Consider the following 15,004-nt stretch of genomic DNA (forward strand, 5'->3'; position numbering starts at 1 on the left):
AATATAATACAAGAGGTAACCATGACAAACGAATGAAATGAATGACTGAGCGATAGCGCACGATGACAGCAGGAGACAGCTCGACATCAGTAAATTTTTAATTAGAAAATATATGCTTCTTAAATGAAATTTAATTACTTCTCTTTGAGATTTCCGTCTGGACTTGAGTTTGATAGGAATTTGCTAGAATCAGTGCTCATCTCTCTATTAGCATTCACAAAGGAAACATTGAGACTATTGAGGCTCATTCTGGAAAATTACTTTTTAAGCTTTATCTTAACTGATGTCAAAAGCAGATGCCTTAAAATTTGGCTGCAGAGTATGGTTAAACAAACTCGAGGCTAAATTTCTTACTCTGAATAATTCCTCAGAGAACGCCTTAATGAAAGCATTCTGAACAACCTAAGACTCATTCTGATATATTACAGGTCAAGCCTCGGACTTGCCATTTCTATTATCAAAAATCAAAGTCCCTAAGCTGCGTAACAAACTCTTCGCAGAAGGAAGCACTAACTTCTAGCATATTATTAACAGATACTGCACAGAGCCCTCTTCATTCTATCAACCCTCGTTCCGTATGAGTATTACCTAAGGCTTTTCTCTTCAACTTTATAGTAGCAAAGGCCAAAGTCTGAGCCCTATCAAATTTGCCTTCAAGTACCCCCAAGAAATGGGTGTACCAAAGTTTAGACAGAACTCTTGAGCCTGAGTGATTCTATGCAATGTGTTTGAACGAACGTTTAGCATGAGTTTTTTTCTGAAGCCTCCTGCTGAATATGGCTCAAACAGGACTTGACAGAAGTCCTAGCAAAGGGCAATTAAATCGATTAGGCAAAAGGAAGCTGCACATAGAACTCTTCTGAGAGAACTCAACTTGGACAATCTTCTACAAAGCGCCTTTACACGCGAGTGCACACAATTAATTTCCTAAATTTCTCCAACCAAACTCTATTACCATTCGACATTTCCCTTTAATCTACAAGCCTGCTCATGCTACAGAGTATTTCACAGGCCGTCAAACTTATTTTCTCCTTGGAAAGTTCAAGGCTTATGTTAGTAGTTGCAACATACAGTTACAGAAATTGTAAAAAAAATACGTGACGTCAAATACATATATATATATAAATACTACGTATAAAATGACTCGGAAATAGTCTCACGTATTTCTGTTGTAATAGTGACGATTGCCATAAAAATACGCTGAACTGTATTTGTGTGGCGTTGACTTCATCCTCTGCTCTCTCAGCTTATTCTATTTTTGGCAACCAGCGCGAATGCCGTGACTGAAATACGAAATGTGCCCATTGGCGGGATGAATTCAATTCTCCGACTTACCTCAGCTCATTGCTGGAGATGTGTGAGAAGCTGCAAGAGAGAAGAAATAATAAATTAGTTTAAGCCACAATTAGAAAAGAGAGCCAGCCAAAACTAGCTCTAGTCAGAGTCATATTTCAGAGCAGCTCACTAAAATTCAAATTTGTCTGGCTTCAGTTTAGCACGCCGCGCCGCCTGGCAAATCCAATCAAATGTGAACGGGCTGCGCTTTTTCATAGCCTAGCCCCAGGCGCTGTCTCAACTCCCATAACTCTGGGCTGGCGGCGCACAGCTGGCGCACCGAGCGGCAGAAGAAAAGATTTAACTTGTCTCGTGCTCAGCGTAAACAGAATTATTTCCAGCTGCCTTGTGCTTGCTTTGTGCAGCATTTAATTGGGTTTGCCAGCATATTAGATTTTCATTTTCATCTTTGCCGCTGCGCTCTCCCCCTACCCCCCGCATTCGCATAAATTTGAATACAAACGCACGCACACAAATGCAGAGAGTCTCTCGAGTGCAGAATTTAAAGCACACGCAGCTGCTGTATTGTTCTATGTCCTATTCAAATTTAAGATACATACAAGTGCAGCCTCTTAGCTTCTCCGTGCTCCACACAGAGCGAGATGAATCTGTGTGCAACATGCAGATTTTTATGCAACTCCCAAAGTCAGATGTGAAATTCAAGAGCTTTTCCAACTATAAACAAAAGACTGCAAGGCATGCAAACAGCAAAAGAAAAAGTGAAGAGGCGGAGCAAGAGGAGAAAAAACAAATACCGAACAAATTCTCCGAATGCAAATCTTATGACCCATGCGAAATGAAAGAGAATCCAAAGTGAGTAACAAATTTTATTGAATGACTGTTGAATACTCTAGATGTGACTAGACTGATTCAGAGAGCTAATTAACTTAATTTAATCAATAATTATAGCTCTTAAATTGGACTGGACAAATCGCAATTGCATTGCGAAAAGACAAACACTGTTGCACAAGCTAGAGCTGTTAAAACCGTCGATGGCATTGTATCGATAGTATCGATGAACCTTAATTTTTGCAACAGATCGATAGATTGTGTGCGATGTTGCTAATCGGCTGCCGCAGCGAATAACTGAAATATCGCTTCCCAATTAACTGACTATGTTATTGTGTGAGAAAGTATTTATACTGTTTATATTGTATGTATGTATTTAGCGTATAATTTATTCTGAAATATAAAATCATTCTAACTGATTCTGTATATAAACAACATTAAAACGTTTATTAATGTAACTTTAATTTAATATAAAATGCTTGTTAGGCCACAAGAGACAAGTTAGCAGCAGAGCTGTTAAATCGATGTGTCGATGGCTATAAATATCGTTAAGTTTGCTTTTAACGATATTTTGAACCTTGTGCGGCGACATCGTAGGGTATCTCTGGTTAGTGAGGGTATGTATGGCAAAGCCAAACTCCGTTGCTTCATTGATCTGTTTTCTTATGCATATACTGTTACCTGTACTCACACTCACTCACACACACACAGTCACACTCACACATCCACCTATGCACATTCGTGTGGCATGGAGCACGTAGCTGAGATTTTTCCTGCATTCAGCATTCAGGCAAAAGGAAAAACTTCATCATCGCAGCGCTCTCCGCTGGGATGCTTGCTGTCAGTGCGGCTGTCAAGTTGCTCTGTGCAATTGTCATGCTCTGCCTGGCCAGGTTTCTTCTTTTTTTGGGCATCCTTTTGCTCTGCTAACTGTCAGCGGTTGTAACTCTGCTAGTGAGCATCCGTTGGAGAATTTAATAAGTTGCCCGCATCATCATTATCATTATCACCATCAGCATTACGTTTACCGTTTACCGTTTACGGGTTTACGGTTTGCCGTACGCATTTGCCAGCTAGCTACCGTTCTAGTCGTCAGCAGCAGCAGCAGCAACAGCAGCAGCATCTTCTTCTTCTACTCCAGCTGGTGCTCATTTTGTCATCCAGGCATCCTGCTCGTTTTTCGTGTGCGCCGCTTTTGTAAGTGGGTTATTTAGCGTAAGTAATGCAATAAGTCTGTTAGTTTTCATATTTCCTGCCGTCTGCAGTTTCAGCTGCAACTGCGTGTAATCCACGGCCATTCGAGTCCAGAAAGTGCCAAAAAAAAAAAAAAAAAAAAGAAAAGGAGAACTGCGGCACACGAACTGAGAGATGATACGGCAAACTGAATTAGCGCTCTACGAATGTGTCCTTCCTCTCCAAGGATCTCAACTAGTTGTAGGATAGATGGCAAACTGCCTGGGCTCCTTGACTGCCTTGGCTGCCTTACTGCCTGGCTGGCATGAGAATGTCTACAGCTTTAATTCATTGCAAGGAATTTTAATTCATTTTGTAGAACTTACGCTGAGCAGATTACCAAAGTTAAAGTTAATGCAGCACGCGAGCAGCGAACGGCGAACGGCGAACGGCGCAGAGCAAAGTGTTTCTAATGCTCAATTAACTAAGTGCAGCTGCTCCTCCAGCTTTCAGCTCGAGTAATTTCCTCCTTCAGCCATGAGTATGAATTACCCTCTCTCTTTTTTTTTTTTTTTTTGCTGTTACCTCCTGCATTGACTGCGGTCGCATCTTCTTCGTCCTGCTGACTTTTTATCATCAGCATTTCTTCTTTCCATTTGACATTTATCAACGTTTTTCTTAGCTCGCCCAGCTCGTTGTCTGTCTGTCTGTCTGTCCATCCGACTGTCGGATTTAATTGCATCGTAACTGCAAATTTGCTGAGCTATGGAGATACAGATGCAGCTTCCAGCAGTAGCCAGATGCTGACGAATTGGGAGTTACAGATGTCAATTTACGAATTACAAACACAGCGATTGCTGACTGACTGATTGACTGACTGACTGACTAATGGACTGAGTAATTTACTTATTAAATCACTTGCTTATCTTTTGTGGTCCAAGTGAAAACCACAAATGTGGTTTGTGATATAAATGAAAATATTATAAAATATAGAATGGCTTAATAATAATAATAATATATATTTTCTTTTTGCTATTAAAATTAAATCATCTTATTGATTTTCTTTTCATAAGTATTTATATATATTAAATATATAAAATTTTATATACACATTATTTTTATCCATTATTATTTCTGCCTAACTTATGCTAATAATTAAATATGTTTTATTTTGTTTATTATTATTATTTTTTTCCTTATAATATTAATAGAAACTGAATTTTCTTTAGTAAAATTATTTCAGCATTCACTTTAATCCCTTAATCAAGGACATGCTCCACTCGCGGAGCTGTTGAGGGCTCGCATCGTATACATACATATAAGCAGATGAATTATTTCATAATTTATAGTAATAAATCATATATTTACATATATTTATTTCAACCACGCTAAATCCGTTCGATTTATGATTTAAATGCACATATGCATATGTAAATAAATTGCTATTAAAACCAAATTTGAAAATTGTGTTAAAAAAATCAACGAGCATTAATTAAGGTAATGTAATACAAAATTTATGAAAACTCCGTTTTTGTTGTTGTCGGTAAATTCTGCCATTAAATTCAAGCTTTTAGCAATCAATAAAAAATAAGCGAGAAAAATGAAAATGAATTATCAATCATTTTGAGCTAAATAAATATTTTATTGAATTGTTGGCCAAATATCAAATGACATTTATTAGATTTATTTCCTATTTTTTTACTTTTATTATGGAATATTTTTAAATTGCAGAAGTAGTTGAAATATTGTATTGTATAGATATGTGTATAAAATATAAACTATTTTCAATTCACATTAAAACTTGTAAAAAAAAAACTTGTAAATATTAAATTTAATGCGCTTTACAGTTGAAGAAAAGCAAGAGTGCTCTAGTAAGTGCATGACTAGAATATACCCTGCATTCTAGCTAAAATGAAGACATATAAATAACACATATGTATATACTCAATATTAATATATTGTCCTGCCTCAACTAAGCTTTACAATTACCCTAGCAATTTACAACTGTAACAAATAAAACATTATACCCCATTTGGCAATTTTCCTTAGGTATACGCTCAGCATTTCTATGAAAAGTTACAAAATAACTGCACTTATTTAGTTTGACATAAAAGAGTTTTCCAATTGCTCTACTACTTAACTGCTTTTCAATGCAATTGCACAAGTTTTTAGTTAAGACTTTTCGCAGAAATAGTATACACATACATATATATATATATGTATAAAAGTACAAGCATTTATATGGCAACTTGCAGTTTCTATGAGGGTCAATTGGTGCTCCATTGAAATGCAGTACTTATGGGAGACAAGCCGATTATTATAGCTTATTAATTGCCTACACTTGAGGCACCCTGTATGTAAATGAAACTGTAAGAGGAAGAGATACGACTTACGAACGAGTGACAAAGTGAAATACGACAGCTGGGCATGGCCTTACATGGCGGGCGGGCAATAGAAATAATTTTTGGTGGAAAACCAGCGCCGACCTACCATAAAGAGAAACTACGGAATGAACGCGTACGTGACAATAAAATGAAATGTGTAAGAGCTGTCAGTGGCGAGCTGGCTGGGTGGCACAGAGTGGTGCCGAGTGGAGCAGAGTGGAGCACGTGAGGACGTGAGCATGATAGAGAGAGAGAGAGAGAGAGAGAGAGAGAGAGAGATGGAGAGAGAGACAGACCAATGCGACACATTGCTGTGTCGCTTGTTTGTGGCTGCTTCAGCTTCAGCTTCAGCTACAGCTGCAATTGCAACATGCAGCCACCACAGCACAGCACTGCACCACCGCACCACCCACTGAAGACCGCACAGTTTCATAAGCGAGAGCAAAGAAAAACAGCGAATTGCGAATGCAATTTGACAAATTTATTTGCAACGGCAGCAGCAAACGCGACTTGAGTGCAGATACAGATGCCACACACACACACACACACACACACACACACAGGCAAACAGACACAGTTACGGATACACACGTGCAAGTTCTTTAATATTGTAGCATGCCACGTCGCAACGTGCAACATATGAAAAATGATAGAAATTTGCCAAGTTCCCGTTTTTGGGCGACAATATGCAAATGCAAACGGAAATCGAGTTACTCTGACAGGCAGCACGATTTTAATAAAAGAAAAGCGAGCATCGACTGTAGCTGGCAGTTGTTCACCTGCTCACCTGCTCACCTGCTCGTCTGCTGCTCACCTGTTGCTTGGCCACAGAAGACTCTGAAAAATTCTATTAAAATGTGCGCCATAAGCACGCATTAGACACACTCAATTTCCTATTCCATTTTCCTGCTGCTCAGCCATACACATACACACACACATACACACACACACTCACTCACGCCGAAACTAACTCCATCCGGAATCGACACCAGGCTTCACACGGCTTCTGCTGTGCCTCCGCTCAGAATTCCCATTACTTCCTCAGTTTCGTTGGCATTTCATGTATGGCTCGAGCGTTCCATTCCAGCCCATTCCCTTGCTCCAGACACTCCCTCCCCTCCTGCCGCCACATTCCAGCTGCTGCATCAGCATCTCTGTAGTCGCGGCAGCCGGAATTAATGCCTCACCCGGGGCAGCTGTCTCCCATTTACCTGGCAGCCATGTGGCAGGTGTGCATTACATACAGCATTCCATTGCAGCGCCCCTAAGCAGTTAAAGCGAAGCCCAAGTCGGCAGCTGCTTGGCAACCAATTAAAGATGCATTTAAATTGAATCACCAAACGAAACTCACTAACTGCCTGAGTTAATATTAACAGGAAGTAGTGATGCCTGCATGCATTCAGTCAGTCACTCGGTTGGCTAGAGCTCTATATAGATTTCCGGGCCTCCTTAATGGAGCACGGCCCCTATAACGGATTCTAGCTGAAAATTCGACGCAATGGCGTCCAGATGCGCCCGCTGCCTGGTTAAGGGTAATAGGATTTTCGGGTCACTCGCAGTCCATTTCAATTAGTGGACACATGTCCAGGGACAGGCCTGCCATCATTTAATTTGTGTGCGTATGGAGAGTGGAGGATTGCGAGTGGGGAGTGCAGAGTGCAGAGTGGAGACTTCCATTTGAATTGCAGCGTATATGATTTGTCCCATTGAGGTAAATAATAACAAAGCAGCTCCATTAGCAGCGCCACTGAATCTGACTTAAATGAATTATGCAGCCTCAGAGCGCCCAGCTCGAAGCTCGCAGCCCCCGAACACTATTCAGAATTATAATTTGGCTGAAGCTGTGCTATTATTAGACTGTGTATTACATAATATTGAATATGAATAATAATGCAAGAATTAATATTAAAAAATCGATAAAAATAAAAAATTAAAATAATAATAATAACAGTGCTTATTTTAATGAAAAAAAAAAAAAAAATAATAATAATAATAATAGTAATATACCAATATTTATAATTATAATAATGATAATAACACAGCTGCTAACAATTAGTAAACTCTTAGCTTATGCTACACTTATAGCCTAAGTAGACATTTCAGAGTTTTTATGCGAAACATTAAGTAAATGTACAACAACTGAAGATTATAACAGCAACAAAAAAAGAAAAAAAGAAAGTGCTTTAAAGCTCGCTTTTTATGCTAGGTGCGCTTCAGCTTCAGCTTCAGCTTCAGCTGGCTTTCGTCTAGCGTCGAACGCTCTAAGCTCTGAGTGGCTCAGCGCTCAGCGCGCACATAAAAAAAGTAAAAAGTAAAAAAAAAAAAATAATAATAATACTGTCTGGCAGCTAAAGTAAAAGCAGAAGCAGAAGTAGATGCAGAAGAAGAAAAAGAAGCTAAAGCTAACAACGGGCGAGGCTGCACAGTTCAATGCGCGTTTATGGCTTTCCAATTGCGATTGCTTCGTGTTGTTTGCCCAGCCGATGTCCCTTTGGACGCTTGACACTACAGAGATAACGGAGCGCATCAAATCATTTCGTGCTAATGGAATTGCATTGATGTTGATGGAGTTTTGCCAGTTGCCCAACAATGGCTCACAGCACTAAGTCATCAAACTCGATACCAAGTAAAAAAAAAAAAAAAAAAAAAAAAAAAATCTATAAAAAAATAACAGAGTTAGAATTTGGATGAGAGCAAGACACGACATATATCTGTAGGAATATCTATATATACATATATCTATATATGGCTGTCTCAGGTAAGGGTACTCTCGCTTCGGTAAGGGTATTCCCGCTTCGTTTTACATTGTTTTTCAAGGCTCCTCTCCTATCTGTCGCTGGCTCCTTTCAAGAGCTCATCCGCTGCACACTCGAACACAATTTTGGCGGCTGGCCTTCTTTTTATGGCTTTTCGTTAGACTTGGGGGCAGGATTTTCGATTGGGCCCGACCAAGAGCCCCTGACAATGAGCCTGTTTACTGAATTTGTGTGCGGAAATTGCTGTTTGCTCAATGTGCGCAATACCAAATGAAAATGCTGAGAAATCTGCATAGTAATGTCGCCTGGCATCTGCATATGTTGAGTGCTGGAACTAAGCTACCCCATTAGATAGGTTTGCGCGCTGCCGGGTCCATTTGGTGTTGGGCTTTTTGGGTAATACATCAAACAAAATTAAAACGCACTGCGGCAGCTGGCAGGCTTGAAGGGTTGGCAAAACATTTGCCACTGGCTAAAATAATGATGTAGCTGCCAGAGGGCTGGCACAGACAGAGCAAGACAGAGACAGAGACAGAGCCAGAGACAGACAGACAGACACGGGCCACGTGTCGGCGCCGCGGGGCTACGGATGCGATGTCAGTCAGCGACTAACGGAAAGCTAGAAAGGCCAAAGCATGCGGCAACAGACTGTTGCTTCTTTGTTGCTGTTGTTGTTGTTGTTGCTGTTGTTGTTGCTGTTGTTGCTCAATTGAGTCCATTGGCTGTAGTTTCCCCGGTTGCTAGACAATTGCTCCTGGTCAGCTCACGCCCCAACTACAGCTCCATCTCGAACCTGCAGCTCCTCCACCTCCACCTCCTGCTCCTGCTCCTGCCCCTTTATAGAGTCCAGAGCACCAGACATGACGACGCTGGGGTTGAAAGTGCATGACACACAATTGTTTCCCTGACACCCACCCGGCGTACGACCATTAACATGCACACCCCCACATGAACTTACACCCCCCCCTCTCTCTCTCTTTCACTACCCCTGCACCTCTACACACTCGACCATCAAATTGTTTTTGTGGTTACCAGCTGGTTTATGGTTACACATTTTCTGCTTTTACCTTTAAACCTTGGGTTCCCTTTATATTGACATCGTTTCTGCATGCAATCTAATAAATGAGTCGTGTATGTGGGGTGTCTGCGTATGTGTGTGAGCTTGCACGTGCCTATGTGTGTGTGTGTGTGTGTGTGTTATTTGGAACAACTGCAGGTGCTCAAAAATAATCGTTTCGCATGGCCCTCGGCCAATGCTGAGCTTCCTGGATGAATTGCTGCCATCGCTTGGCCATAATTTATTGCCTGTATTAAATACACTTTGTACCCATAGAATGTGTCATTGTCTTGGACCTATGGCATTCCCATTGATTTGCATGACCGCAATGATTCATTCCAGCCATACATCAAGCTGAAAACCCGCATTAATTGACCAATTCACCTGCTATTGCGACAAGATCTATGGACACAAACATTAACTCGACAAATATGTGTATAAATATTTAACGTATAAATGTATTTAAATATATCTACACTGTATATGTATATGTATATGCCAAGTCATCTGCTCTGCTATAAATTGGTGTACCTTTTCTGATTTATAGTGGTTTTTATTTATTATTCAGGCAATGTAATTGGCAAGACCTGATTGTGTTCCATCTGATCCATAAATTGTTTTCTTTAACATGTAAAATACATCGATTAAGGCATAAACAATTTTTGTTTTCTTTTGTGCAGCAATCTTGTTATTATTTAGCTTGAATATTTGAATATTGGAAATTCGCTGAAGCATAAGAAATTGTTCATGAATATATTAGATACTGAATAGATGAACAGTCGGTGGCTTAAAGGAGGATACGATAAGAGGAGGATAAGCTAAAAAATGAAAACCCATACCAGATCTTCTCTCTTATTTTCTATATAACTTTCTGTCTCTCTCACAACCTGTCTACCTCTCTCTCTCTCTCTTCTCTTTCTCTGTCTATCTATTTCTCTGTCTGTGTTTGTATCAATTAAACTCACTAATACTTTCTTTCCCTCTCTTCCTCTCTCTGTCTCTCACTCTCTCTCTCTCTCTCTCTGTTTTAGTCTCACTCTTTCTTTCTCTCCCATTTTCGGTGTAACTTTCCTATCCTCTCTCTCACATACTGTCTAACTTCCTGTCTCTCTCTCCCCCGCTTTCTGTTTCCAACAGTATATACCTTTCCATCTTTCTATCTATCTTTCTATCTCTCTCTCTCTCTCTCGCTCTCTCTCATTCACTCTCTCACTCTATTTGTGTTGCTCTGTAATTCATTCTTTCGCTCACACATATAACGCCTACAAATACCAATTTTCTTTCTCCCTCTTCTCCTCAATCTCTGTTTTTACTATTATTTCTTATATATACCTCCTCTGCTATATAGTATTTTCTTCTCCAAGAAACAAATAGAAGCAAATGTTTTAGGTGGCCTGAGTTAGGCACATTTATAACCTGGCTTTGTAATTATAATTTGCAGAAAATTAATTGCAGAAGCGCTACGTAAATTATATGAAATAGCCAGATTCATTTGGCCAAAAGGTTGGCTAATGTTGTGTGCCCCGGCAATGGCTGTTATGATTTTAATTAAAACTTGAATTACACACTTTTCCGGTCAACGGCCGTGACCTTTTCCACCAGGCAAAGCCTAATGAGAGCAAAGTCAGCTGGCGAGCCTATTACAGCCACTCGAGAGAGAGAAAGCAAAAGAAAAAGAAAAATTAAAAAAAAAATAAAAATCTAGCAGTGCTCAGCGAATCGGAGCAATCAAATCTGATTTAATATTTACGAATTGTTTTGAAATTTAATTTGCTGCTATTTTTGGGCTTGTTATTTGTCTAAATGGCATTTTGGAGACAATTTAATTAATTTGAAGACAACAAACATGCTCGAGCGACCGAGAGCATAGCTGAGAATTCCAGCTCAAAATGCGAACAATTGCAGAAATACAAATTATTTAATTTGCGCTGTGTGTTTGCGTGTGTGTGTGCTTGTGTGTGTGTGTGTGTTATTTTTTTGTGTGTGCTCAGCGTGGTATTGTATTGAGGCTGAGGCATTGACCAGTTGCTGTTACGCTTGGGCAGCCAGCGACCATTCACCACCCACCGCTGCGCACACCCGCCCACTCCCGACCACCAACCACCCCCCATCGACCACCGCCCACCGCCCACCGCCCAGTCGGCACTTGTCAGTCTCTCGCCCGTCGTCCGAGTCATTTAATGTCAGTTGGCTGTTTGGCATGCGGATCACGTAGTTTCTGTGCCACCAGCACTTTTTCATTTCCATTCATTCACTTACGCGCTGTGGCTGCGGCCACAAGAAACACACACAGACACACACACACACACACACACACACACACAGACACATGACACTCACTTACACTTACAGACCACAGTCAAATGGGTGGCTTGACTTGGACTGCTTCAGCTACAGCTTCGGCTTCAGCTTCAGCTGCTGCCTCTGATTTGTTTTGTCGGAATTGTCAAGCGGCGCAGCTGACAGACAGACAGACAGACGAACGGACAGTTGGACAGATGGACTGGAGCTGGCATTGAAATTGAATTGTGAAAACTTCGTGGGCGTACGCAGTATATATATTTTCTTTCTCTGTCATTACTTTTTTCATTTTTTTCTATAATATAATTTGCACTTAATTGGCCAGAAACAAGCTTTGCAATTACGCATCCCACACATCAGCTGTGCGCCTCATCTATTTCGTATTTGCGTGGGGCAAACGTGTCGTATACGTAATAAATAATAATGTCATGCCATAGTTTCTATATATAGTATGTATATTTGTACAATAATCGCTCTGTCATTATGATAATTCTTAAAGCTTGTTTGCCCGGCTTAAGTTGATGCATTTCCATGATCTATAATTATAATGTCTTATATCTAGCATATATATTTTTTCTTCTTCTTTTTTTTTTTTTTTTGTGGCATCTGCATAAATCCCCTTAAGCTCTTTCATCAGCGAAAAGTTGCTGCTTATCTTGTTGCTGGCTGCAACTTGTGCAATATTAAGTTTAGTCCTCAGTTTCAGCTGAGTTTATTATCTTTCGTTTATATCGGAAGTCAACACAGACACAGCAGAGTCTCTTGCTCTGATAATATAGTTATCGTGCCAAAGCTGCATTCAAACGGAGATACGAAGGTAGTGATCCTCCCTTTATGTTGCAAGACGGGCATTAAAGAAAACCAATATCCCCTTGTCATTTTGTTAACAAGTACAAAAGTCTCTTATCACTCAATTCATGCTAAGAGTTATTTCTGACAGTGTACGCCGCCTACGCTAATACATATGCAAGTGCGTTACATACACACATATATATAGTGTGTATGTAGATTTGTTTTTTATTTTGTTCGGATGAAAGTGCTAATACAAACAGCTGAGCCGAGCACAAAGTTCTTCCTGGAAACGCTCCACTGGGGGGTGCGAGGCGTTGAATAATCTCCAAGCATGCTGAAGTTGCGTGAAGCGTTCGCCTTTGTGGCTGACTGGCTCGTTGGCTGGCTTATCAGGGCAGCTAGAAGGATAAAGTTTAACGGAACAGCTAAACAATGGCTTGGCAGAACAGAGTGAAAGATAGAGAGAGGGGGAGAGCGAGAGCGCGGCTTTGGAAACGCATATTCAGCCTTTGGTTGCGGGTTGCCGTGGTTAACAAAATGGCGTCGGCACATAATTAATAGCACTAAGGAGATTAGTTTGCCCTGCATAGTACGAACAATAACTGCCCACTCTGCCCACTGTGCCTTGTCAATAGCTGCACACGCAATGCCCCACTGTGTGGCGCGCTGTCAGTCAGTCAGCCACCGAGCGCCGTTTGCACCTGTCGAGCACTTCGCCCACATTCTGCACGCAATCTAATTTAGCTGGAAAAAGCGAAACGTGCCCGGCGTGGAAATAGCCAGAGCCAAACTCGAGCCAGCGCGCCACGCCCACCCAGCGGCGCCAGGACCTCACCTCGCTAATATCGTTAAGGAGCCCAGGATGCGGCGCACAAACTGAGTGTGATATCTTTATATTGAGCTTCAACCGGCTTCAATGCTTCTCATTAGACAGCGCAAAGTCAACGCCAAAAGTGCAGCACTCCCTGTTTAAGAAAAGTCGGCAACAGCTGCGGACGGGTATGCACAGCTGATGCATACTCTTCAAATTGCTGAATTGCTCTCTATGAGAAATATTAAATTGAACTCGAATTGCTTTAGTCGTAATTTGAGTTCGTTTATTAGGAAAGGTTAGGAGTAAGATAATTCTAATGGGCTATATTAGAATTAATTAATTATTAATATAATGAGGATCAATATTTACAGAAGCTTCATATTATAATTCAGTCGTCTTTCACATTGATGTTCCGTTGAGTATCGTAGCGTTCAGCTTTTGTCATGCAGCTGCCTTCACTCTATTTTTTGCCACATTCACTAAAAGAGTTTGCCCACATTTACAGAGATATTCTTAAGGCCACGTCATTTATTTAACGAGCAATTATGATGAATATTTCAAATAGTTTCAGTCATTGGCATTGATGCACCTTATTCGAGTGTCATAGCATTCATCTTTTGTCATGCATCCACCCTAACCCAAGTTTCAAGTTTTGATTTTGTCACATTCACTAGAAGAGCTAGTACAGTTACATAATCATTCATTCCAAATAAAGAAATAAAATAAACATATCAATATTTACAAAAGCTTCACATTATTATTCAGTCTTTCACATTGATGTTCCGTTGAGTATCGTAGCATTCAGCTTTTGTCATGCAGCTGCCTTCACTCTAGTTTTTGCCACATTCACAAAAAGAGTTTGCCCACAGTTTCAGTGACATTCATTCATTAGCCTACGTCGTTTATTTAGCGAGCACTTATGATTAATATTTCTATAAGTTTCCTAGATGAACCATCGATCGAGTGTCATATAATTTAGCTTCTGTCATGCAGTGTCAGAGCATTTATAATAAACCATCATTTCTAATGTCATGCTTAGAAAAGTTTGGCAAAAGCATTTTATAATAAATATAATAACAAAAATTAAACAAACTAAAGTGAAGTAAATTTAAAAAATCTATAAAAAATGTAATAAAGTAAAGTACAAATATGTTATTGTTGCTGAAGTAAATAAACTTCGCAATGATTTCAAGTAAATTGCTTTTGTTATGTTTTCTTTAAATTAAAAGCGAAATATATGAAATGCCGCGCGAGTTCATGAGGAAGCAAAACAAACAGCTCAGGCGGCGGGCATCCCTTGATGATTGATCACAGCAGGTGTATAACAGAGAGGTGGGTGTATAACAGAGAGTAAGTGACTTGCTGGTTTGGGGGCCTTGGGTTGTGGGTAGGTGGATTGGGGGAGTAACAAATTCATGCGAGTCAAGGACCCGGCGAGGCCTCGAAAAGCGTTGAGGGAACTTGCTTTTGGGTGCAAGATTTGAGCAATTATTTTGGGAGGGGGCTGAGCGGCAAAGGGGCTCAAGGATAATGCACTTAAGCCACGGTTACCTGCTACGGATTGTACAAGCTACCGTTACTCAGCTGGTCTTCACTGCTTTTG

At 40.4% G+C, this 15,004-nt stretch overlaps 1 protein-coding gene across 5 annotated transcripts in view; it reads right to left on the bottom strand.

Annotated features, from left to right (window-relative positions):
* Positions 1–15,004, bottom strand: part of LOC6579709 (kazrin) — a 53,343-nt gene that overhangs the window by 36,432 nt on the left and 1,907 nt on the right. For 4 of the 5 annotated variants that reach the window (XM_044010901.1, XM_015163840.3, XM_032730027.2 and 1 more), the window contains exon 2: positions 1,336–1,365. The exons of the other annotated variant lie outside the window; for it this stretch is intronic. The gene's annotated coding sequence lies outside the window, so the exon portion shown is untranslated. The remainder of the gene's footprint in view (positions 1–1,335; positions 1,366–15,004) is intronic. 5 annotated transcript variants of the gene reach the window in all.

The sequence above is a fragment of the Drosophila mojavensis genome, unplaced genomic scaffold (assembly GCF_018153725.1).
Source record: "Drosophila mojavensis isolate 15081-1352.22 unplaced genomic scaffold, ASM1815372v1 contig_80, whole genome shotgun sequence".
In the NCBI taxonomy this organism is placed as follows: domain Eukaryota; kingdom Metazoa; phylum Arthropoda; class Insecta; order Diptera; family Drosophilidae; genus Drosophila; species Drosophila mojavensis.